Raw genomic sequence first — 24086 nt, forward strand, 5'->3', positions numbered from 1 at the left:
TTTGTGGCCAATTAGGTCCAAAACCAAAGGGACAGAAATCCTTGGCAGCTCTCTATAATTAAACTCTAGAGATTCCTACAATTCAATATAATGTAAAGAGGGAGGGAGAAAATACAATATATCCAGAAAGCACTAATGGACACTCACAGTTCAGGCAGCACCATTTTCATGAGCACTCCTTGGACAAAATGGCTGCCTACTATCTTTAATCTCTAGTTTCATCATAGTCATCCCAACGGCACACAATCTCTTCACATAACAAAACACTCCTTGTCCGGAAGATGCTTTGTTCAAAATCAAATATGTATTTTACCCCCTAGGAAACCTAAATAGTAATACTATTCCTAATGGTAATTAATGTTTACAGTAACCAGGCAGAGCAGCCATGTAATCATTATCCAGAGCTGTCTGTACAACACACATGAATAACTACATCAGTATCACACTAATGCCCTCACAACACACCCTGACCCCATTCTAATGTAGAGCATGTGACTTGTCCTACAGAATGCAGAGAGTGCATTACACAATAACTCAACACAGCGCTTGGGAATCTCTCCCAACTTCACCCAAACCATCCAAAATGTAAAACTTTACCAGTTGGCAAAGTTGCAGCAGCTAATTTTACTCCAGGCCCAACCCAATCCACGCGGCTTATCAGCAGCAGCCACCTTCTGTACACAGAGAAGCTGGAGCCAGTCTGTAACCTACTCACTGCTCTGCAGCTTGTGCTTCCCAGCATTAGAGGAGAAAGCAGCAAATCTGGCTGACCGTTCAATAACTCCATAGGGAATACACACACAAGGCTACTATGTATAACTGGGTGCTGTGCTGAGACAAAGGGAAGGTAGCCCCAGTCCTATAAGTGCTATCCAGAAACATTTCATAGGTGTTCTTAGTTAGGGTAGCTGTCCGCTAGGTGCTACCATCTTACCTACAGACAGATGCAACAGATATAGTTACAGTATGTTCCCTACTATAGAAATTGTTAGTGTAGGTACAAATTTGATCTCAACTTATTGCGATAGACGGGCATTCACAAATGTGCACTAAGAATTGTGTGTTTATTTCTGATATTATACTGTAAATTAATTTCACGGAATGCAACACAAATGATTGTTACTGAGATTACTATGTCTTTCATGTCTACACTGTGGTCCTGCATTCTTGTCCTGTATTATGAAATGTCAGTGATGCAGCTTTTCATACATTTGACAAACTGTAGGAGTATACCTCAAAAACACACTTAAAAGAAGAGATACTAAAATGACAATTTCCTTGTATTTGGTGCTCACACATCTAGCGAGATGCACCAGACCCATCATTTTAACTATAATGTGTAGCATGTATCGCTCATCTCATACGTGTAGAAGTGCACACGTCTCACTGCTGACTACATCCTATGTAGCTACATACACCAGACTGCCTGCAAGCTGTGCAGACTGGGTGATGCTCATGTCTCCAAAAATCTGCAGTTCCTCACATCCAGCTTGTTACACCCAATTCTCTCCAAGATCTTAGGAGAAGTTCATATGGAAATTATTAGTGACTGATCGTGAAATGAGGCATTAACATTTATGTTTATTAGCATATTCTGACTTGATAAAGCCAGTTGCTTGAATCTTTGTATGAATTTGTTTAGCAAACAAAAAGATAAATATCTAGCAAAACGACAAAGTGAGGGCTAAAATCTCATATTGCATTTTCTGATAGCTATGTAAAAACACCAACAAATCTTCCCTCAGATGCTGAGTTTCTATAACGAAAAAGACATTAACAAATTATACATTCACAACAGTAAACGCTTTGAAGTCCAAAACAGACCAAGCCTAATACAACATACAGCACCTGGAGAGTGGCCATATTAAGGTACAGAACAACAAGGTCAGCCATACCGAGCCTGAGAAGTAAGCACAGAAGGGCTATAGGATTACTTGGCACGTAACCTCCCCATTACCTCCATTCTCTCGTGTGTGTCCTTGTTGGCCGACAGACTTCCAATTGGAATGGAGCCCTAATGAAGACCATATTTTCCTCTCTGTATAATCACACATGCTCTCAACGCCTCAAGATGAATTTAATAAACAAAGGCAGCTTTAATAATTCAGGCTCTCACCCACAGCAGCCGACGCGCCTGTCAGAATCACTCTGTGGAGTAGGCGGTAAATTCCCTCCGCTTCTCACAGGCTTTGCATGTGTTTATAAAGGACCTGGCTGCTGAACACAATCTGCAGCATACTGTGAATGTAGAAACTTTGTAAACACACATCAGGAGAGCAGTATTAATACCAGGAATGTTACAGGTAATACCTGTATCCTACCTACATGTTTCCTGTAAATAGAGCAACTTAATATGTGTGGTCTATGTGCAGATAACCCAAGTCTAGCAGATAACATCAGTATAATCTTCCCAGTAACACAGCACGATCTCCAGGTGCCTTGCTGCCAGCAAGATCACTACAGGACTAGAGGATGAGAAGGGGACATTTGATGGTTAGGATGCCAAGTGTCATCAGAAGCCAATGATTAATGAGCTTGTTAAGCACCTAATAGATGCACATCCATTCAGAGATATTTACATAATAGATTTTACTGATGAGCATGATAGAATAACTTTGTATAATGAGTGGTGTCAGAAGTTATTAGAGACCAGCCTGCCCATCACCGGTATAAGTGATACAGACACATTATATGCCATGTACTCCACATAAAACAGAAGTGTCATCATGGAACCATATTAGGCAAGTTTGTGAATGAGCCATACATGGCATCCACGTGGTTACTTTTTTGTTTGTTTTATATGAAGGTGATAAGAGTATGAACATTGTTGTTTAAATTGAAAATATTTTGAAAACTGGTAGGTGTTATTTAATTATACAATAATGCAATAAGGACCTGTGGAACACCTGTCTATTACCTTGTGTGTGTGTGATTACTTGTCATCTCTGGGGTCTCCATTATTATTATTACCCCAGGGAGGCTGGCGAGGAAGGGTCACTCTGCTTGTCATTTGGGAAGATAACAGTGTAGATGATTTTAAGAGACTTTGTGAAAGTTAAAGTTTTTCCCTACAGTATGAGGCGTCATGCACACATATGCACTGGGAATATTGGTAAAAAAAAAAAAAAACACAACAAAAAACGCAAGATGATGCACACTTTAAATGAATTTTAAGGTGTTTTCTGTGTGCTTTTACCACTACAATTTTACTGTTCGTGCATGTTAATGTATATATAGGCCATGCTGTGTTCTAAAACTTTTTTAATGTGTTAAAATTTTAGAATGTAACGGTGGGAACGAGCCTATAGGAAACGACTATCAGTTTTAAAACGCTTTTCAGGTGCTAGTTAGTATTTGAAAAGCGCATTAATAGTGCAGAGCTGTGGCAGAGCCCTGACAGTGCTTTGCATAAAGCCAGACAGCTTTAACCACTGTGGTGTTAAATAGACTAAATCTGCCCTATCGCCACCATTTGTTTCCCTGCAAATAACCAACCTATCTCAAGTGTGAAACATGTATTATGTGAAGTGTGAGAAGTGCCTATAATCCCAGCAACAAGCAGACCATCTACAGTGGTGCAAATTAACATTCTGTATGGTCATGAGGATTTTATCACTGCCCTGAATCGCAGGATATCCTAATGAATGGCTTGTTGTAAACCATCCATGTAATCTATTGGCCACACAAATACAGCTTCAGTGCTGGAGAGCCCACAGGTCGCCTCAGTAGCCTGCAGCACAACCTGGGCCAGAAAGTATCTAAAGCTGCAATGGTCAACAAGACGTGCAATATGGATTATATTGATACCTTAGTCACCTGCTATCATGAGATCACTGTATCAGAAATATATGCTCAGGATTGTGAAGCAGAATGTTAACGCACCTACTGCTAATACTGGTTAATGAGTAGCACGGTGGCAACGTGGTAAGCAGTAATGCCTTAAAACACACAGGGTCATGAGTTCAATTCCCGACCATGGCCTTATCTGTGAGGAGCTTGTATGTTCTCCCTGTGTTTGTGTGGGTTTCCTCCGGGTGCTCTGGTTTCCTCCCACACTCCCAAAAAAAACATACTGGTAGGTTAATTGGCTGCTAACAAATTGACCCTAGTGTGTGTGTGTGTTAGGGAATTTAGACTGTAAGCCCCAATGGGGCAGGGACTGATGTGAGTGTGTTCTCTGTACAGCGCTGCGGAATTAGTGGCGCTATATAAATAAATGGTGATGATGAATGAGTAAGTCACCTCCATCGTGCCAAAAAATAAGCTATGTCAATATAATAACTTGGTACTACAAGTTAAAGTCCAGGGGCTGAGTGGTTAATGAACATTGCCCTTGGGGGCTACAGTTTAGTCTCAATGGCCACATTAAGAGAACTTAATAGGTCACTTATGTTTATCAGTAAACCGGTACACAGCTTTGGTAAGGACTAAATGAAGGACATGAAATTAACACTAAGGGCTAGATTTACTAAGCTGCGGGTTTGAAAAAGTGGAGATGTTGCCTATAGCAACCAATCAGATTTTAGCTTTCATTTATTCAGTACCTTCTACAAAATGACAGCTAGAATCTAATTGGTTGCTATAGGCAACATCCCCACTTTTTCAAACCCGCAGCTTAGTAAATCTAGCCCTAAATGATTTCACCTATAGCTTGTGGTTATTGCATTACTTTACATAACACATCTCAGCTAATGTGCGTGAAAAAATAATCAACATATGAATGTTATTTTGACACAAATTACAAATTTGCTCAACTCTCCTCAAATAACCTACATCCAACATGTACTGTTGCCTTCTGAAAATACACAGATACAAGTGAAGAGGACTCAGAGTCCATTTCTCTGAGTACACAGGGCCATTTGGAGAAATTAATCACTGTACTAACATCCGAGTGCAGAGAACTACATGTGAGAGAATCACATAAGGAAAATGTGCCCTCTGGCTGTGTCTGTCATCACCAAGCGATAGCGGCTGTGTGGTAAGATAGATGCTTAATCTGCTCAGAGCGAGTGACTTGTGGCAAAGCATTATCCTCTCCTCCATACAGCAGCTCATAGGATACAGATCTTTACACAGATATACAGTAAGAGAACCAGTAGCTGCATGCACTACACATACACACCCTTAAATATAAGCCTGAAAACAGAGGGGACGGTGGGTTTGAACCTCGGCCTGTGTCAGAAATTACAGTAACATGTTTCATGTTATCTATGTGTTAGTCTAAGTGCTCACTTAGGGATATATTTACTAAATTGCTGGTTTGAAAGAGTGGAGATGTTGCCTATAGCAACCAGATTCTAGTTCTTTATTTAGTACATTCTACAAAATGACAGCTAGAATCTGATTGGTTGCTATAAGCAACATCTCCACTTTTTCAAACCCGCAGTTTAGTAAATATATTTCCTAGAGTCTTCAACTAAATCCCAAGCGTCTGACTGTATAAAAGGAGCAGGCGTGCCAGTCTCTAGCATTTCAGGGGAACATACAATGGAAGGGACACATTCCCAAACATTTGCACAAATGGAAAATCAGATTTTGAGGCACATATGGTGTGCAGACATTTGGATTATCTAAACACATCAATTTTGGCTATACAAATACACACAGGCATCCAAATTTACGAAAAGGCAGTGGATTAGGATTATAACCTGTCCATATGTATGTACCGAGTTCTAAAGTGATCCTATTCAGGCAAACCACACATACTTATAAGGCCACATACTGATGACTCAAGAAGAGGGAAGGGGAGGAAGGAAGGGAGGGGGGGGGGGGTAGTCAATTCTTGCACAGCTTTATTACATTATGCAGTTTGAAGTTCATCTGATCTGTCGATGGCTTGCAACGAAGCAAGGAATAGTTCTATATACTCTGCCTGAACCTCTATACCAGCCCCCTTCTCCTCCCCTCTCAAACACTTCAAAAAAATAAATCCGCAGGAGTAAAAATGCCCTAACAGTGCAAATTTACAGATTACAGAATTTTAGAAGCTTTACTGAAAATATCCCATTTATCCCCACATGACACGCTCTGGCATTCTCAATTATCCAGCCCAGCTATATACACACACGCTTCTGCCTGAGACGAGAATAGGTCAGCGGGATGATGTCTTGTACCCTGCAACATCTTACATCTAGACTGCTACGCAGGGGTTATCAAAATCCTTCTTCCACCTTCTCCAAATATTTAGACAGCTTATAGACCGCAATACCGATGTCACTAAACAGGAGGCTCGCAAGACTCTGGAGAAACAACATTATGTAATCAAAACAAAATAAGGGCACAAACACCCAGCCTGCCAGACTGCTCTGGAACATTAAATATTTAAGGATTAAAACGCAGTCTCCAGACACTCCACTCTAAAGGTTTAAATATTAAAGCCATTTTTCAAGCTTGCCTCACTAATGTATTCCGCTTTTCCGTTTAGCTTCTCACGTCGACAGAATTTTTTTTTGCCTGGTAAGAGGAGGAGTTAGACAAATGTAGATTTACTCCCCACGTGAGTGTCCCCATGTATCCAGATGATAAAGTCTATGGGCACAGAGGACTAGTTCAGGGTCTTTAAGCCCTTTATTACACTTGTTACAGACAAAGTGGAATATGCAGGATAAATAAGAAAATCATAAACCAGTATATAAAAAAAATATAAGATCTGCAAATCTTGTATCCACAGCTCAATCTGAACATGCAGGTATTTAAAACATAGATTTGCATCATCAACAATAACAAACACCAATATCCCACAAAATTCCATTTGCCCAAAAGCATTGGTAATTATTAAACCCCTCACATCTCTTATTAATCCCTTTTATATAATCTCTATTACTACACCATACCTAGGAACACTTCAAACACTCAAAGTGAGGCATTTCTGTAAAGGTCTTTCAATACATTATATCATCATCATCACCATTTATTTATATAGCGCCACTAATTCCGCAGCGCTGTACAGAAAACTCACTCACATCAGTCCCTGCCCCATTGGAGCTTACAGTCTAAACTCCCTGACACACACACACAGACAGTGAGCGGGCGAGAGAGAGACCAGGGTCAATTTTGATAGCAGCCAATTAACCTAGTAGTATGTTTTTATATCTATATATATCTCTTTTTTAGAAATGTGTACACACTCACAGCTTGTACAAATTAAAATAAAAACACATTGTGCTATAGATAACCAAGATGCTTAATTTCCAAGCCAGTATTGGATTGTGAAGTACGTTTTGCAGCCAGTTGATCAGTCTATCCATGCAGTCTACAGTAAAGGTGGGCAACGATATTAACAGGCGTTCAAATTCAGCCTTGGCAACGATTGTATTTTCCTCTTATACACTCTTTATAGTTGGTCCAATATCAGCAAGGTACATTCAGCAGAATAGCCGATGTCCACACGGGAATATTTTTCCACTATAGCTATAAGTTAAAGAAGGTTGGATATATTATCGTTGATTTGTAAGGTACCACAGTGCTCCCCAGCGCCAGTGGGGAAAACAGGGACATACATGGTAGACAGAATAAACACAGACATGAACACAAAGGGTAGGGAAGAAGGCACAGCTGAAACAATAAGTGTGTGGTCCAGAGTGGAGATTGGGACATTTGTGAAGGTATACTAGTGTGGGTAGTATAAGTGGGAGTAGGGTAAACTAATAAAAAGAGATGGGTTTTCAGAGAGTGTTCAAAGATTTAAAACCGGAGTAAAACCTTAGTCCATAAGTGGGTAACAACATGAGAAGCCTTGCATGAGGAGTGGGGTGTAGATACCAGAGGCTAGGTGCAGGTCAGAAGCTGATCTAAGAGGACAAGAGGGAGAGTATTTTGAGATGCAGATGGGGGTTGTTGTTGGGGGCTTTGTACGAAATAGTGAGCAATTTAAATGGTATTCTTGAGGGCTCAGGGAGCAAGTGTAGGGATTTACAAAGTGGGGTGGCAGATGTGAAGAGGCGCAAGAAGAAGATCAGTATTGCTGTGGCATTTAAACCGGATTGCCATGTGGATAGATGGGTGAGGGGATTGGTAGCTAGGAGGCTTCAGTACTCAAGGTCAGAGGATGAGCGGATGAATAAGAGTTTTCTTGGCATCTTGGGTAAGAAAAGGGCATATTCTGGCAATATTTCAGGGTGTAGGGTGACAGGACTGGGAGAGAGATTGGATGAGAGAAATAAATCAAAGGGCGGAGGCAAGTGGGTTATTGTGGAAAGACAGCTGGACATGGCAGGACAGTGTAGTCACCTCTTCTACGGCACTGGAGGCAGCCTCTGGATGAGCCCCTTGGCCAGGGCTCCTGTCTGTAAACATTAGAGCCTGTTCTTATCATTTAATGTGTCCAGACACATCTTCCATCATGGTGTACCACTGCTATTGCTGGAAACACCAGTCACAACATAATCTGGGTTTTCTATTTGAGCCAGAGCACATCTGGCCATGGTAACAGTAATATTAATCCACAGTTTTGAACCAACGTGCTAAACCAATTCTAATGGCTGCCGACGGGTGCATTGAAGTTGGGTCAGTGGGGAGACAGACTGGTGAAGCGGTTTGTTATGGGTACACCTGCATGTGTGTAACCGTGTTGTGTGGGCACAGTGTTGGCCCTACTTTCTATAATGGTTAATAAAACACATGGGACAAGTCATGCTGCAAACAATCTTATTTTTTAATTCAAAATATGGGGGAATCCTCACTGACTTTTTTTGGGATCAAATGGCCACCCCCCTCACACCCACCCCTCACACACAGACTTCCTCCCTTGCCCTATTTCTCCATCTCTCTCCTCATCCTTCATAGCATTTTACTGTCCATATATTTATTCAACATAAATTTTATAAAATAAATCGTGAACTTTCAATAACACTTTGCTACAGTAAAAGGATTCAACATCTATGCACTCCAACAGGGCAGTCAAACGAACGTCTAGAGAAAATAGGTAATGTTCCCAACTACTAAAGTAATCAGAACATTCTTTTAGGAAATTACAATTGGCTGGTATAAAAATAGATTTCTGAAGTTGCTGAAGGAAAACAACATAAGCAAACTAAATAAATGCACTCATTATGGTGTAGTATTATCAAATATGACAAACAAGCTTTTCTTAAAAGTTCTCACGGAAGCCAGAAAGGCTTCTTAGAATGCCAGCACCTAAACTACCGCCCATTAGACATTAATGTTTCATGCAAGGCTGACTCCCTGGAGAACTTCGAATGAAAAGATTGTTCATAGCAATCTGTAGATACAGCAGCCATGGTTTGTCCATCCTGGTAATTGGAACATTGCATTGAATGCTGTATTCATTGACTGTTGTACAGGGTGTCAGCCTTACAGAAGTGACAGGTACCAATGCTGGCAGGACAGAATGTTTATAACAACTGTTTTAGGATACACTTTAGTCTACTCACTGAATTCTAATGCCTGTAACTTGCAAGATCACTAAAAAAAATTATGTGGTTTTATATATAATATATATATATATATATTATACATTTCAATGATTTGCTACCCCATGGTTATGTATATATTAGATTATTTCCTGAACTTAATATTTTAATTTATGTTGCCTATTGTAGATCTACAAGACAAGTAACAATATGGAAGATGTAGACTCTACAGCTACCATTGTACTATTGTATGTATAGATTGTTACTTGACTTGTGTTACCCAGGTCTACAAACATATCAAAACACGCATCTAGGAACGACACCATCAACTCTTATTTGCAACATTTTTAATGCATCTTAACATGCAAAGCAAAAAAAATAAAAATAAAATAGATGTGTGAACAAGCACTAAAAGTTTCACAATTAAAAGCAAAATTTGTTAGCCCCTACAGGCAAGTGCTAGAGAGCAATTATGGCAAACACAATTCCCCAGTCTAAAGAAGTGAGAAGAATAAAAATCCCACATATATAAATTGCCCAAATACATTAGCGTTCCAGCAAAAAGCAAGAGCATAAAATATCACTTGGAATCAACATGTCCCAGAATGTCCCATCAATCAGAAAAATCAATATGAATTACAGGCCCCTACACTCTGCCAAAGAACAAACCGAGAGGTTTGTCTGAAATCAGCAATTAGTAGGAACATATCATTCAAGACAAACAGCAATGTCTGAAAGTACTGTGATTACTTTCCATTAGCGCTCAATAATTCTCTTCCCACCAGGTCTGACATTTCTGATCTACCTTGGGTTTCTGCATTATTCTTACTCCAAGAAACTTTTGGTTACACCAATCCTGGACAAATTTATATAAAGGCTAGGAAGGTAAGAACAAAAGTCAGCTGCTCACAATCTTTGAAGGAGAAATTTGTGGTGTGCCTATATAAGAGATTGTGGGTCTATTTATGACCAACTGCAGAACTGGCACGTACATTATCATCTCTTATAGATGTACCGGGGACATTTATCAAAAAAAAGTCACCGGATCTAATAAGAGGCTGTCCTGACGATGACTCGTTTTCATTTACTGCACATGTGCAACCATAAGGTGTTTTGTTAGACTACGGAGGGGAGAGCATGGAATCTGCAGGAACATTCTGGGATAGAACGGAGGAGAATTATGGGCACTGCAGTATTCTGCGATACTGCTTGTGTTAAATTACTAACATACTAAAATATGTGGAAACAGACATTTCCGTATGGTTCAAGACTTGATAAATAGGCCCCCAAGTTAAATGTATTACAGAGAATATACTGCATCATACAACCCTAATGACCTGAATAGTATGCCCAGCTATCCTGCATTAGAGCATCAATTTCCCGCAGGGTATACCAGCGTTATTATATCAGTGCTGCAACAATATTCTATAGCACCAGTGACTCCACATTCCAGCCTGGAAAAGTAAAACCTCAAAGTAAACTAGCAACTCCAAAGCTTCCTTAATTACAAATAAAAACAGTCAAGAACTGATTACATAAGTGATCACCAGTTTTGCCAAGACAGACCTAGATAATCCCTGATGCAATCAGTTGTCTTCAGAGGTTACACAATTAATTGTTTGGATTCCAATCTGGGGGCAATTAATGTTTCAATTAGTTTTAAGCTAAATACTCCTGTCTGTGAGGGGTCTTCTAGTTCAAAAGTTAAAAGAAGAAAACATGTCACAACTGTGTATTTCTGTACAACAGGCTTCCCTAAGCTTCCATGCAAGAGACCACTAAGAGGCCTACAGCTACTCCGACATAAGACACAATATTCTATGGTAGAGATGGGAGAGGCTGCCCATAAGACTATGCCGGACACTTCATCAATCTGAGCTTTATGTGAAGCTGGCAGAAAGAAAACCATTGTTAAAGAAAGCTCGCATGAAATCGTGCCTAATGTTTGCCCAAAAGCATGTGCGAGATACACATACCAAGTGGAGGAAGATTCAACGGTCTAATGCAGTGTTGGCTAACCTGTGACACTCCAGGTGTTGTGAAACTAGCCCAACTAGCCCAGAAAGTCCCAGCATGCTTTGCCAATATATAGCAGCCTATTGCTGGAAGGGTATGCTGGGACTTGTAGTTTCACAACACCTGGGATGTCACAGGTTAGCCAACACTGGTCTAATGAGACCAAGATGGAATATTTGACCTCTACGCTGAATAATAAGTTTGGCACAAACACGGAACGTCACCTCAAGAACATTATCCCCTAGCCATGAAGCACAGTGGTGGGAGCATAATTCTATGGGAGGGATGCTTCTCTGCTTATAAAACTGGACACAAGTTTAAATAGAGGGCAAAATGAATGAAGCAAGATATAGACAAATCCTGGAAGGAAAACTTAATGCAGTGTGCTAGAGACTTGGGGCTTGGTAGATTTATAGTCCTTCAGCCTAACTGCACTGAGCAAAAGTCACAATGAAATGGCTTAAAACAAAAAACATGTCCTAGAGTATGGTCTAGTCAAAGTCCAGACCTCGCTGCTACACAGAATCAATCCCCATCCAATCTGCTGTATATTCAGCAATATTTCACAATAGGAGCGAAAATTATAGGGTCCCGATGTACAAAACTGGTAGAGACTTACTCAGACCGATAATTACAGCTAAAGGTGGTTCTATCAAGTACTAAAACAAGAGGTGAGAATATTAATCTCAGGTATTTTGATTTTTCTTTATTTGTAACCAAAAATGTTAGAACTTCTTTATTAGACACTACATAATATTTTGGATCAGTGGTTACAATTCCAATTTCCAAACAAAACAATTTTAATGGCATAATGGAAGAAAGTAAAATGTGGAAAATGTCCAAAAGTTTGAATACTTTTTAAAGCCACCATAAACATTTCCAAAAGTGGATTTTCTGTTTAAGCCAAACTGCATCTAATTTCTATGTATCAAGCTATTTAGCTAGCTATATATCATAGATATACACTGGCTCCAAAGACAGAACTATGTACACTTTGATAAGCTGGCCACACCAGTCTGAAATTACCAGCTTCGTATAAAATTTATAGACCTGCGACTAATTGAATTGGCAGCATTACTGCCAGTTAAAGGAATAGGAAAAATATCTGCAGAAAAAAAAAAATACATTACATGGAAGTTAACACTTAACCATGAAGGTCCTGACTCAGGTCCACATGCAAATTGCTTTTCTAAAAAAAAAAAAAAAAAAAAGCACAGATATTTAATATATTTCCTACAGGTGTCCTCTCAAAAGAAAATTATTTGCATTCAGACATGATTTGCATGTAATTACATTCACTGGCATAAGGCTTGTTTCTGAGTATGCGCAGAGCTATTTCACGCTAAGGCTAGGTACACACTGGAGGTTATGCAACCAATTATCGGGCCAATCACTCCGATAAACGACTGCTGGATCCGATATCGCGTTAGTGTATATACTTGTACAATGAACGACAGTTGTTCCAAAGTGTCGACTGCCGTTTAAATTTGGTTGTTCGTATTGTTTGATAATCTCATGCCAATCATGTAGTGTGTATTGCACTTGTGATCACGATCTCCACAGAGTTTAGAGTCATCACCAACATTTAATTATATAGCGCCACTAATTCCGCAGCTCCGTACAGAGAACTCACTCACATCAGTCCCTGCCCCATTGGAGTTTACAGTCTAAATTTCTTAATACACACACAGGTCATGGGGGTAAATGTATCATACCCCGGTTTCTTCAACTCGCGGGAGTTCGGCGAGATCACAGCTAAAATTTAAAGCGGCGCTGCCTTGTAAAGTGCCGCTTTAAATTTTAGCTGTCATCTCGCCGAACTCCCGCGAGTTGAAGAAACCGGTGTATGATACATTTACCCCTTGGTCTTTTCAGCTGATGCCTTTAATGAACATGTCCTGGAGACTAAATGTAGAGAGGGCTATCGATGGAATAATTTATTTGTTCCTTGTAATACTGAATATTTTGTTTTAGAGTCACAGAAGCTAACGAAATTCGTTATGCATGTGGATCGCTATAGCAAGGTGATTAATCAGTGTGACATGAAGGAATGAATGCATAATGTGCTATCATTCGTTAAACGACTATAGGACCAGATGAATAGCAGAGAGCTGAAGGTAAATCGTGTGTAATGTGTATGCATTACTGGTCGGATCTTTAGTCGTAGGTACAATCCTTGAAGATAAGATTGGTCAGAAAATTCTCCAGTGTGTACCTAGCCTAAGATTTTCTGTGTATGGCCCAGAGGGGAAGCAAGGCCGCTATGCTGCAAAAGATAATTATTTTAAGTTATTTCATAATGTAGTAAATTAACTGATGTTAAAAGCTACACTGTAGATGTTTGTAAAGCCCAAGAGCAGCGGACATGTGGGAATGGTAGCAAAAAGTGGAGGATCATAAATGAAAAACAACGTATATGAAGTATTTAACCCTATGGTTAAGTATTTAGCAAATGGCTGGTTATGAGCAGACAGCATTATATTGCAGAATAAGCTAATGGTCTGTTACTTGCAAATGCATCTCTGCAGACAGGAAATTTATGATTAGAGTGGGGTACTAGGCAATCTCAAAAAAGTTTGGGACCCCTCCCATTGGTAGGAATGCCGATGGCATTTTCCCATGTGTTCTTACATGTTGCCTTGTGGCATTACTGTTTTTATGTATATATTTATTTTTTATGTTTCAGTAAAAATTGCATGTTTCACAATAGACCTACAGCCCCCGGGGAAGCACTATTACCCAGTCCTACAATGAGCCCCTCTTATTCTAAGAGCTATAAGAGGCAAACTCTAATACTCCAGGTACCTGGACTGTGTGCCGTAGTGGTTGGCTACCTCAAACTGGAAAGCTAGGTAGCTCGGAGTCCCATATTTGCCAAAAGTATAGTCAAGGGTTAAACTGGGAAGCAGACTATGGTATCGCCCTTTTCCAAGTGATTACACAACTTTGTGTGCAATATTTATGTCCACTGTACAGATCTGTTATCCAGATATAACGGCAGGGGGTACCAACAAAACCCTCCCCTGTTCTAGCCCAGAAGACACAGGGTATCCCGGAGGTGTTGATCAGTTGCTGGAGTTGCTCTACATTAACTCAGAAAGCACGGTTTACTGTTTGGCACGGGGAAAGAGGGGCATCAGTAGAACCAGTATTGTGAGCCCAATCAATTTATTTCAGAAGTACAGGTGAATTCTAGCACCACTAGATTAGTGTAGAACTAAAACTGTAGCCGGCATGTCAATTTGTACTGGATTAGGATCACTTAATGGTCAAGTTGTAGGACGAAGCCAAAGGTATTGTTTGATCCTATCATGACAAACCCATCATTTAGACAAAAATGTCTGAGTAGAAGGATATTACCCAAAAAAAACAGAAAATAACATGTCCGTGGGAAATACAGATTATAATACAATATTTTCAAATGCTATATTACTGAACGTTTAAGTGTATTTAATATGCTTAGTTCTGAGGCATTGTTTTGCTCTCATGTACTTTCTCCAAAGTTCTATGTCACAACACGTCAAGCTATAGGGCTTAACAGAGCTGTGACAGGTCCTGGTATTTACACTGCATGCAGATAGAGCAGGTAAACACCACTGCCCTGAGATGGAATAAGTTTTATCCTGAAATTCAAAATGTTTGGGATTTAAGGTTTCTGGATAAAGAGTTTTATCATAATTAGGAGCACCATACCTGAAATATACTAACTTATGTTTAAAAAGTACACACATTATCTTCTATAGAAGTGCACCTCACATTAACTGTGGGAGGGATCACGTATGTGTAACTAAAGAGCAGTTATAGTCTTATTTTTCTTTCTGGTTTTCAGACATCTCTGGATGGTGAGTTACCTGAAACGAGCTCTCATACATATACTACAGAGAAGGGAAAACATAATATAACCAAAACTACATTTTCTTTTTTTACTAATGAAATATTTGCAATATTTAAGTGTATTTCATCTTGCATTAATATTAAATATGTTTACATTTTCCTCCCTAGATTTCTTGTGAAGGCCTATACAAAATAGTAACTACAGCCACTGCATTTTGCTCTAAAAGCAAATGGCATAGGAATGGAGATTCTGCAGCAATTACTTAAATTTAACACGATTTATAAACTGCATATATAGTTCTCATCTCTTGTAGCCATCAGCATTCCACTGTTACATAAAAAAATGACAAGATTATTATCCAAATGACTGAGCTTTCTTTACGGATTGATGGTATTATCCTTATGAAGGGCAGATTACGGAAACCAGACTCTGGCAAATAAACACGGACTTGTGTCTGGATTGTGCTTTACATACCTTTAACCCATAGCAGGCCCCCTCTGCTGCTGAGAGGGCCGTTTACTGTATGAGGTCAATGATCAGCACAAGTTAAAGGGCTGGAAGCTACTGAACCTGTTACTAGTTGCACACTAGCTTACTGTTCTCTATACAGATGTATTCCCTTTGAACTAATACAAGCCAACATGTCAAGTCTCTCACTTCCAACAGTCAAGCACTGCATAATTATCTAGTCCAACTGAAAAATCTATTGTAGTACAACACGCAGAGGGAGAGTGATCACCCCAGCTTTATGCAACAATTGTACAGTTTCAGCTTTCATTTTCTCAAACATACAAGCACTTAACCTAATCCAGTCACCAAGACAGCTTCTCTTCACTTTCTGAGGTTAAATCTCACCATCTCTTGTCACAACAAGTCAAAGCCCTAACTGGTTTTGCTATCAGATTCCATATGTGATAACAAGCAAGATAACAAGTGAGGTTGAGTTCTATGATAAAGAGATTCACCTGCATAGAGTAATTCTCCAAAGTCTATGATCAGACAGTGCATATATAACAAGCTAAATATATGCCTGTAAAAATGTAGATTGGATAACAGGACATTCTTATCAGTCTTGGGAAAGGATGTGCTTATAATATAATCAGTGCTATAAGAATATATAATAATAGAAACCTGTCCCAAGCACATAAGTGTATAAGTGGTCCACTCTATCTAGAATAGTTTTGGACCCTTTGGCAGTCTGGTGAAGCCTTTGGACCTCTTCTCGTAGACCTCGTATCCATACATGTTACATATATGATAAGAAAACATCTGATTTATATTGTATGCACTGCCAATACCAAAGTGGTTTATTACCTACATTCACAAATGAAGGAAATTCTATTTTTAGTTAGAAGTTAGTGAAAGATATAATTTCCCCCATCTACATTCAATGACATCCCCTGAATTTATGGATCCCAGGTGAAGCACCCCTGATCCATAACAAGCTATTGTGAAGTATAAGAAGTAAAATGACAGCCTAAATATACATACTTATGGATATTATGCACAGCCAACATCACTGCCAAGTACAAGCAACAGGTTACCTCCAGGGATATGGAGGACAATTGTTACTGCAGTGCTCAGGGCCAACAACCCCCCACAACCTCCAAGGTCCCCCAGCACCCCCCGCTGTTGTGCGCCACAGCCAGGATCACAGCCCTGGGTCAGCTATAAGTACACGGATCAGCCAGGCGACCCGTCCTCTAGCAGTCGCTGCACCGCAGTGCACACTACATACCGGGAACACTGCACAACCCCGTGTAACGCGTCTCTCACACCGACACCGCACACTAAGCCGCTGCACACTGCCATAACACCGACACCGCATACACAGCCAGCGCACATTGCCATAACACCGACACCGCGCACACAGCCAGCGCACACTGCCATAACACCGACACCGCGGACACAGCCAGCGCACACTGCCATAACACAGACACCGCGCACACACTGCCATAACACAGACACCGCGCACACACTGCCATAACACCGACACAGCGCACACACTGCCATAACACCGACACAGCGCACACTGCCATAACACCGACACAGCGCACACTGCCATAACACCAACACCGCATACACAGCCATAACACACTGCCATAACACCGACACCGCATACACAGCCAGCGCACACTGCCATAACACCGCCACATACAGCCGCCGCGTCCCGGCTCCAGCAGCTGCAGGGAGATAGCACCATAACACTCCACCACAATCTACCCCAGTGACCGCTACTCCGAACAAACCTCCGTTCCGGGGCTGGTCTGCTCTCTGCGCCGGATTCGCCTCTGTCTATCGGGCCCACGGCTCCCAGATCCAGCCGCACTCCGCCCGGGAGAAAACAGGCACCCAATCAGCGAGCTGTCTGCCTGCCACAACGAGAACCATAGCCAATCAGCTTCAAAAGAGAGCCCGACTAGCAGCCAGTAGACTAGAAGCCTCGTCATTCACGTGGGTTTCTCACCTCCTTGAACAGCGAATCAGGAGGCGACAATGACACCTTCACGGGTAGGTGTGTACAAGTCCCGCCCCCTAAAGGAGCTAGATCTGTATCCAGAGTGAGTTTTGAAACGCAAAATTGGGCGTGAACTTTACTATCAAACGTCATCTCTGCCCCTTATTATTATTGGTCGGAGCTTGATAAACTGGCAGGCAAATGAAAAGGAGCGGTAGCCGGTGCTAGGCTGGAAGGCTGGAAGGCTGGAAGGCTCCTTACTGACTGCGGTGGTTTATACCTTGGTGATTAGTAACACAACATAGTGATATACGAGCTTTCGGGACAAATATGACTTTCTTTAGTTAAATATTTGCAGACATTTTATTTATACAGGGAAATGTTTAGAGAATATGTCATTTAACTGTGGACCCAAATTTTTATAGATACAAATTAAGTGCAAAACCCTTGCACAATTAAGCACTTTCTGAAAACCCACCTCTTCATTGGAGCCTACAATACTACCAGCTGACACTACCAAATCTGCCAGCTTTTTAACTTGGGAAATGGGAACAATGTGCGCAAAGGGCAGCGCATGCATAAGAAGGGAGTGTGGCCACTCTCCGCGGGGAGCCCCTGTCTCTTCTAAGAACACCCTTGGAATACCATGCGCACTAATGACAGGTGCACATGGCACCCATTCACTGCTGCTCTGCTAACTTTAAGGCTTGTGTCGAAGTCAAATAATTGGATGAAGTGAACCATTTTGATTAATATTGTTTTACCAATGCGATTGCGATCAGTGTACCACGTGTTATCACACCATCGCACGATAACACACACATACAGTTACACATACACTTGTAATTAGTTCATATTAAAAATAGTTCCAACACATTTATGACCAAATGTAGCAGAGTTTATGTTTAAATATTATAATGTTATATATACTTTAGTGAGATATAAGGTTCAGGCCACAGGAAACAGATCATGACTAGTATCATTCTAATCCCCTATTTATCCTAAGACGTCCGGGTCAATCACCTAAGGATCACGTATGCAAGATAAGGATTAAAGGGAATAAATCAGAATGGTATTGTGTGTGTAATATAAATAGACCAGTTTTAACCAGCTTTCGGTGGGAAGATTAGTATGCATCTTTTAGAGAGCTGACCCCCACCCTTGGAGGGCGTCGTTTGAACTGACCTATGAACTACACTAAACTGGAATGTCCTGGAGCCTGAACCTATGGAAACATGCCAAATCATCTGTATTGTTTTCACTGTATCACTAACTGTATATAAGCAGGGGCTCTGGGGCTAACAGTCTTCTGACCACAGACTTCAGGATTGAATGGCTGTATGCTGGATCCAGAGCGTCCGCGTATGTAATCGGCTGTACTTATTGAATTATTATTCTTTTGCTTGTGTTAATAAATCGCAGTGTGAGTTGGAACCACAACAATTGCAGCATACAATGTTTATTGGTAAGCGATAAAATATTTTTAATACCTGGTCGGATAAAACTGTCCCAAAGGGACAGCCTTCAAATGTGGACTGTAAATTGGGACAGTGGGGAGGTATGTGCTACTTATATTGGTATACCCACATCACTGTCCCAATCTGCACTCTGAGCCAATTGTCTTCGTTCTACCCTTTTTTCCCTAGATTGTAATTTGCTGTGGAATAAATCTGGGCACACACTACACTGTTTTCGTCCAATAATTGGCTCAAACAGCGGACATACGACCGCTCGTTCAAAAGTCGGGTCAGTGTGTGCAGTGACACGATTGTCGAAAGTCTGCCCAAATGGACGATTATCGCCTCATTTGGTTGGTCGTACCGTTTAATATTTTCGGCCCAATCTCGTTTCCGCTGTGCAGTGTGTATAAACTTCCGACTGATCCACAACAGTGAGTACGAAATTACAGTCATTGCTCACGACAACATGGCTGTAAAAAGTCGCTAAAGGGACGTCTACTCTTCACTTTATCGTCCTAAACAAGGCTAGTGTGTATGCAGTCCATGGACCGAGCGATCGGGCCATCGGTCGCATGTAAAAGCTCGGCATAAAAAGTTGGTCGAAATTTCTGTAGTGTGTACCCAACTTAAGTTGTACTATATTAATAGCTGATAATGATGATGATTCTTTCATGAGCAGGATTTATCTACCCTTTGTTTTATTTATGCAGTCATGTGCTCACTGCGTCTACCTGCCTCTTGGAAGAAGCATAACCCTTCAACACTATCTACTCTCATTAAGAAGATCTGAAATACATATGAGATGAAGCTAATGACCAGTATAATGGGGAACAGCTCATACTCCCTTTAACAAACCTAGGTGCTATGAGCACAATTCAACAATCTTCATCTCTCAACATTTTAGACCATCATTAACCTGGAGAGCTCACAAATCAACTTTGAGCAGACCTATCCAAGAGCTTAGTTGCTGACTTTCCCTCCACTAGTTTACATATTTAATTAGCTATGAAAACCTCCCTCTCACAAAGCAATCTATAAAAACCCTAATACGCTATCTACATAACTCCAAAATACCCAGATGTCCCGCAAATATCTCCTGGAACCGAGGGGGTCCTAGTGCCTGGAAACCCCCCTCCAAGCCTGGTGCCTTGTATAATTGAGGTGACTGAACCTGCTTGAAAAGGGAGAGCTGCGTGCACCTAACAGTAGTGCATGCAGCATTGCCCATGTATATTATAGGGATAGGAAGAGTTGGAGAGCAGCCAAGCACTGTCTAATATTATAGCAACGCCCCCATGCATGCTGGTCACACCCACTGGTGGCGTGGGGTGGAAACTCCCCTCTACAAATCCTGCATTTGCCCCTGGTTATCTAAGCTCACAAATACTAAATTATAATTATTACACATACTCAAACTCCCTTCTCCTCTTCCTTCCCTCCACTAACCTACCAACAGTAACCTTTCCCATACTAATTTTAGGATAGTACTTGGGAGGGAGAGATGAGCAGAAGGGTAGTATGAGTAGCAGAGGAGGAAAAGAGAAGCGTTCTATGGTGAGTGCAGAAGGATCAAGAAGAGCTGGGTTGAGGAGGGGACAGAGGAGGTTAGGCATATGAAGGGTACGTTTTCCTGAACAGGTGGATTTTGCGGAATTGTTTGAAGATTAGCAGGCTAGGGGATAGCATAGAATGTGAGAGATCGTTCCAGAGAAGGGGGGCAGCACAGGAGAAATCTTGTATGCGGGAATGAGACGTGGTAACCATAAGGGACGTGAGTCGGTTGTCGTTGGCAGATCGTAGAGGGCAAGAGGGAGACGTAAATAGCAGTGGAGTTAGAGAGGGTTTTGTAGATGAGGGAAAGGAGTTTAAAGAGGATTCTAAAGCAGAGGGGGAGACAGTGTAATGCTTGCTAGAGGGGAGGCAGATGTAGACCGGCGAGAGAGGAACATTAGCCACTAACCAGAGTAGGGATGAGGATTCCACAGGGAGAAAGTGGTTAGTCGGGATGCAGGCTAAAAAAACAGGGGCCTCTTGCCACCTTCTCCAGTATGCGTGGAGTCCTCATCCCCACCCTGGTTAGTGTCTTCAGCTTGAAACCTGTTACTGAAAGTTGCAGGGTAGGCTGGGCCTTGGAAGCTCCACCTTAAAGGAACACTGGTGTATGGGCATTCCCAGGGCTGTGTGATAGGGGCAACCGCACAGGGCGCAACACTGAAGGAGGGCGCAGTTTATAAACATTTTAGTTTTACTTGATTAAAATTGAGGGCTAGGGGGGCGGTATTTTTATTTTCCGCCCCAGGCACTAAAATTTTAAGTTACATCTCTGGGCATTCCCCTCCAGTGTACAATTTTTCTCTTACTAAAAAATATTGTGTGTACATCAGTCTTAGTCTTATGTTCATTAACTAATCTACCTTGAGAAGCATTACGGTACTTATCTAAACACAACATTACCATTACATGAATACCCTACTCCTCATCCAACAATTAATAGGGAAAACTATTTTATGGTTCAACAGATAAACCATACTTCCCTATTCTTCAAGAATGTCCAAGAGCCCCAGGAATTTCGTAGCATTCTCCCACCCTTCCGGATCCCCCATCAGCGACATTACACAGTGGGGCCGCGATGATGCAGATCTATACTTTAAAGCTTAAACTGAGATTGACAGCTCATTCAAGAGGAAAGTACCATTGGTTAGAGGGAGGTGAGTTGAGAAAAAAATTATCAATTAAGATGAACTTATTTTTCTTATGTGGGATGCCAGTAATTTCCAGTTACACCCTTGCAAGAAATGCAATCAGGCTGATAGTATCATTATATTAGAACAGCCTAGTTCTGCCATCCTTGGCCGCCAGGGTCAATCTAGGCCAGGGACCACAGGACCACGGAGGCATATGCCCTGGGGCTGGTTGTATATTAGCCTTCATGATTGTCTATGCCCTCCACCAGCCTACCTTGTTTTTTGAGGAGGGGTCAGAGGGCTGCTTCATGTGGGTGAAATGAGTATGTGCAGCGTGCTGATGACATCATCATAGGGAGCCACAGGCACTGGCACAGTCTCCTTCCCTCCACATGGATGAGCAGAGGCAGCCCTGTGACCCCTTTCTCCACCAGAGATGCTACAGATGCTGAGGACTTGACTAAATATATATGAGCTGTTCGAAGGATAACTCAATGCCCCACATTAAACTATAAACATCAGTGGATGATTGTGAAGAACACAAAAAATAATATTTAAAATTGTTTGTGTAAATCTGAATTGTTTGTTTTTTACATACAGTGGCAGAATAATTTTTTGCTGGAGTGTTGAGTTGCAATGAGTGTATTGTGGATTCTTCTAAGACCCAACAAGTTTAATTCCACCTCCCTCTATAAATGTGTTGTCATTCTGGAGAGAGGCAGCATGCAGCACGCACAGTGATATATATATATATAATAATTGCCTCCTCTCACATTGTGTTCTGCATAATGCAGCTCAGGGGCTGTGTGAGAAAATGATTCCTTTTTAAATAGTTTTGTTATAATGATTTGCAGAATCATTTGTTTGCTGCAGTGTGGGGCATAATGTGTAACTCCAAAAAAACATACTGGTAGGTTAATTGGCTGCTAACAAATTGACCCTAGTCTGTGTGTGCCTCTCTCTGTCTGTGTGTGTGTATGTTAGGGAATTTAGACTGTAAGCTCCAATGGGGCAGCGACTGATGTGAGTGAGTTCTCTGTACAGCGCTGCGGAATTAGTGGCGCTATATAAATAAATGATGATGATGAACAAGGGAAAGGTGGGGGTGGGAGGGTCATGGTATTCACATATCTCGCAAGTGTCCATAGTCAAGATACACAGCCAGGGACAATGGAGTCTAAAGGGATAATTGGGCATAATTCTATGCTGCTCTGCATTGGACGTACTGAACACTAGTGTGTTGCATTTGCAGGAAGATTGGAGAGGGAGGCGTTTGGAGGGCGATCTAGGCACTCCCCTCGGTGGCTTGGCTATTTCTTCTCTGGTGTGGCATGCACTGAGCCACCTGGGTGGACATTCCCCATCCCTGCTGGACCCCACCATGAAGTCACATATTGGTATAATCAATGTGGGTAGCATATATGATATCCAAGGTTCCCAAACTTTCTTGAAAATACCCTGATCATCAAATAAATTGTCACATACTTTTTCATTCATTATAATCCATGTAAATTTGACTTGTGCTAGATAGATGTTATAGCAGCACAATGATTTGGCCACTGCTAACTAAAAAGCCAGTAAGTAATTTCAATTTGTGACTATATTTGGGGTCAGTTCATTTAACAGAGATAAAGATTAACATGCGAGATTCATTTCATCATACAATATACACAGACCCAGAATCTATGACCTTTAGTCTGTGATAAAGGATCTCTCCTTGCACATCCTCTGAAGCACAGAGGTTGATGGGATAAGTGAGGCATAATGCTTCACTTATCCCATCAACTACCCTGTCAGTAGCTCTTAACCTGTTAGCTGCGCCCACACTCTTGGGCACAGGTTCCCTGCTGTGCTGACTTTCCCCCACCCTTCTTATTAGCTGTGCGCTGAACTACCTGAGTAATAGTGTTTCTTGTTTATTGTACCGTGATGTGTACCCTGTACTGTCCTGTTTGTTCCTGTATGATGCTGAGGACACTTTGTGGCGCCTTACAAAAAAAATAAATATTAATATTAATAATAATGCTTGAATAGCATATACCACCTCATAAGGACTTTATAATTTGCCCGCAGGAATGATCTATTAATGGAGCTCTTAATGGGATTATTGCAAATCTTAGACTAGTAATCTAATTCTATACCCCCACCTAGATCAGCCTTCTATATAGGAAGATGTGAGTAGGGGGAGATTAATAAACTTACCTTTACTAAGATGGCATTTAGTGCAGATTTGGTCAAATACAGTCCTTGTGGTCAGGTGTG

The 24086-nt window shown here is 41.2% G+C and overlaps 1 protein-coding gene across 2 annotated transcripts in view; it reads right to left on the reverse strand.

The window, feature by feature from the left end:
• GLCE (glucuronic acid epimerase) overlaps positions 1-17679 on the reverse strand; it is a 30751-nt gene extending 13072 nt beyond the window's left edge. The window contains exons 1-2 of one of the 2 annotated variants that reach the window (XM_075207551.1): positions 17472-17679; positions 12537-12576 (exon numbers count right to left, since the gene is read on the reverse strand). The gene's annotated coding sequence lies outside the window, so the exon portion shown is untranslated. The remainder of the gene's footprint in view (positions 1-12536; positions 12577-17471) is intronic. The other variant, XM_075207550.1, reaches the window with a different exon arrangement.
• Between the last annotated feature and the right edge of the window lie 6407 nt (positions 17680-24086).

Source organism: Mixophyes fleayi, chromosome 4, assembly GCF_038048845.1.
Source record: "Mixophyes fleayi isolate aMixFle1 chromosome 4, aMixFle1.hap1, whole genome shotgun sequence".
Taxonomy (NCBI): Eukaryota; Metazoa; Chordata; class Amphibia; order Anura; family Limnodynastidae; genus Mixophyes; species Mixophyes fleayi.